Source organism: Mytilus californianus, unplaced genomic scaffold, assembly GCF_021869535.1.
Source record: "Mytilus californianus isolate M0D057914Y unplaced genomic scaffold, xbMytCali1.0.p SCAF_6, whole genome shotgun sequence".
NCBI classification, from domain to species: Eukaryota; Metazoa; Mollusca; class Bivalvia; order Mytilida; family Mytilidae; genus Mytilus; species Mytilus californianus.
The window spans coordinates 19570696-19574031 of NW_026262712.1; positions in this window are offsets into that span (position 1 = coordinate 19570696).

Genomic DNA, 3336 nt, shown 5'->3' on the forward strand with positions numbered 1-3336 from the left:
GCCGATGTGTCTTCTCCGAAGCAAGAGGCTTAAACTTTTTGTCCAAGCCTCCTACCAGGCTGAGAAAATTTCATAGGCCGATGCGGCTCCTCCGAAGCAAGAGGCTTAAACTTTTTGTCCAAGCCTCCTACCAGGCTGAGAAAATTTCATAGGCCGATGCGGCTTCTCCGAAGCAAGAGGCTTAAACTTTTTGTCCAAGCCTCCTACCTGGCTGAGAAAAATTCATAGGACGATGCGGCTTCTCCGAAGCAGGGGCTTAAACTTTTTGTCCAAGCCTCCTACCTGGCTGAGAAAAATTCATAGGCCGATGCGGCTCCTCGGAAGCAAGAGGCTTAAACTTTTTGTCCAAGCCTCCTACCAGGCTGAGAAAATTTCATAGGCCGATGCGGCTTCTCCGAAGCAAGAGGCTTAAACTTTTTGTCCAAGCCTCCTACAAGGCTGAGAAAATTTCATAGGCCGATGCGGCTTCTCCGAAGCAAGAGGCTTAAACTTGTTGTCCAAGCCTCCTACCAGGCTGAGAAAAATTCATAGGCCGATGCGGCTTCTCCGAAGCAAGAGGCTTAAACTTTTTGTCCAAGCCTCCAACCTGGCTGAGAAAAATTCATAGGCCGATGCGGCTTCTCCGAAGCAAGAGGCTTAAACTTTTTGTCCAAGCCTCCTACCAGGCTGAGAAAATTTCATAGGCCGATGCGGCTCCTCCGAAGCAAGAGGCTTAAACTTTTTGTCCAAGCCTCCTACCAGGCTGAGAAAATTTCATAGGCCGATGTGTCTTCTCCGAAGCAAGAGGCTTAAACTTTTTGTCCAAGCCTCCTACCAGGCTGAGAAAATTTCATAGGCCGATGCGGCTTCTCCGAAGCAAGAGGCTTAAACTTTTTGTCCAAGCCTCCTACCAGGCTGAGAAAATTTCATAGGCCGATGCGGCTCCTCCGAAGCAAGAGGCTTAAACTTTTTGTCCAAGCCTCCTACCAGGCTGAGAAAATTTCATAGGCCGATGCGGCTTCTCCGAAGCAAGAGGCTTAAACTTTTTGTCCAAGCCTCCTACCTGGCTGAGAAAAATTCATAGGTCGATGCGGCTTCTCCGAAGCAGGGGCTTAAACTTTTTGTCTAAGCCTCCTACCTGGCTGAGAAAAATTCATAGGCCGATGCGGCTTCTCCGAAGCAAGAGGCTTAAACTTTTTGTCCAAGCCTCCTACCAGGCTGAGAAAAATTCATAGGCCGATGCGGCTTCTCCGAAGCAAGAGGCTTAAACTTTTTGTCCAAGCCTCCAACCTGGCTGAGAAAAATTCATAGGCCGATGCGGCTTCTCCGAAGCAAGAGGCTTAAACTTTTTGTCCAAGCCTCCTACCAGGCTGAGAAAATTTCATAGGCCGATGCAGCTTCTCCGAAGCAAGAGGCTTAAACTTTTTGTCCAAGCCTCCTCCCAGGCTGAGAAAAATTCATAGGCCGATGCGGCTTCTCCGAAGCAAGAGGCTTAAACTTTTTTATGTCCAAGCCTCCTACCAGGCTGAGAAAAATTCATAGGCCGATGCGACTTCTCCGAAGCAAGAGGCTTAAATGTTTTGTCCAAGCCTCCTACCAGGCTGAGAAAATTTCATAGGCCGATGCAGCTTCTCCGAAGCAAGAGGCTTAAACTTTTTGTCCAAGCCTCCTCCCAGGCTGAGAAAATTTCATAGGCCGATGCGGCTTCTCCGAAGCAAGAGGCTTAAACTTTTTGTCTAAGCCTCCTATAGCTACCAGGCTGAGAAAATTTCATAGGCCGATGCGGCTTCTCCGAAGCAAGAGGCTTAAACTTTTTGTCCAAGCCTCCTACCAGGCTGAGAAAATTTCAAACGCCGATGCGGAATCTCCGAAGCAAGAGGCTTAAACTTTTTGTCCAAGCCTCCTTCCTGGCGGAGAAAAATTCATAGGCCGATGCGGCTTCTCCGAAGCAAGAGGCTTAAATTTTTTGTCCAAGCCTCCTACCAGGCTGAGAAAATTTCATAGGCCGATGCGGCTCCTCCGAAGCAAGAGGCTTAAACTTTTTGTCCAAGCCTCCTACCAGGCTGAGAAAATTTCATAGGCCGATGCGGCTCCTCGGAAGCAAGAGGCTTAAACTTTTTGTCCAAGCCTCCTACCAGGCTGAGAAAATTTCATAGGCCGATGCGGCTTCTCCGAAGCAAGAGGCTTAAACTTTTTGTCCAAGCCTCCTACAAGGCTGAGAAAATTTCATAGGCCGATGCGGCTTCTCCGAAGCAAGAGGCTTAAACTTGTTGTCCAAGCCTCCTACCAGGCTGAGAAAAATTCATAGGCCGATGCGGCTTCTCCGAAGCAAGAGGCTTAAACTTTTTGTCCAAGCCTCCAACCTGGCTGAGAAAAATTCATAGGCCGATGCGGCTTCTCCGAAGCAAGAGGCTTAAACTTTTTGTCCAAGCCTCCTACCAGGCTGAGAAAATTTCATAGGCCGATGCGGCTCCTCCGAAGCAAGAGGCTTAAACTTTTTGTCCAAGCCTCCTACCAGGCTGAGAAAATTTCATAGGCCGATGCGGCTTCTCCGAAGCAAGAGGCTTAAACTTTTTGTCCAAGCCTCCTACCTGGCTGAGAAAAATTCATAGGTCGATGCGGCTTCTCCGAAGCAGGGGCTTAAACTTTTTGTCCAAGCCTCCTACCAGGCTGAGAAAAATTCATAGGCCGATGCGGCTTCTCCGAAGCAAGAGGCTTAAACTTTTTTATCTCCAAGCCTCCTACCAGGCTGAGAAAAATTCATAGGCCGATGCGACTTCTCCGAAGCAAGAGGCTTAAATTTTTTGTCCAAGCCTCCTACCAGGCTGAGAAAATTTCATAGGCCGATGCGGCTCCTCCGAAGCAAGAGGCTTAAACTTTTTGTCCAAGCCTCCTACCAGGCTGAGAAAATTTTATAGGCCGATATGGCTTCTCCGAAGCAAGAGGCTTAAACTTTTTGTCTAAGCCTCCTACCAGGCTGAGAAAATTTCATAGGCCGATGCGGCTCCTCCGAAGCAAGAGGCTTAAACTTTTTGTCCAAGCCTCCTACCTGGCTGAGAAAAATTCATAGGCCGATGCGGCTTCTCCGAAGCAAGAGGCTTAAACTTTTTGTCCAAGCCTCCTACCAGGCTGAGAAAATTTCATAGGCCGATGCGGCTTCTCCGAAGCAAGAGGCTTAAACTTTTTGTCCAAGCCTCCTACCAGGCTGAGAAAATTTCATAGGCCGATGCGGCTTCTCCAAAGCAAGAGGCTTAAACTTTTTGTCCAAGCCTCCTACCAGGCTGAGAAAAATTCATAGGCCGATGCGCCTTCTCCGAAGCATGAGGCTTAAACTTTTTGTCCAAGCCTCCTACCAGG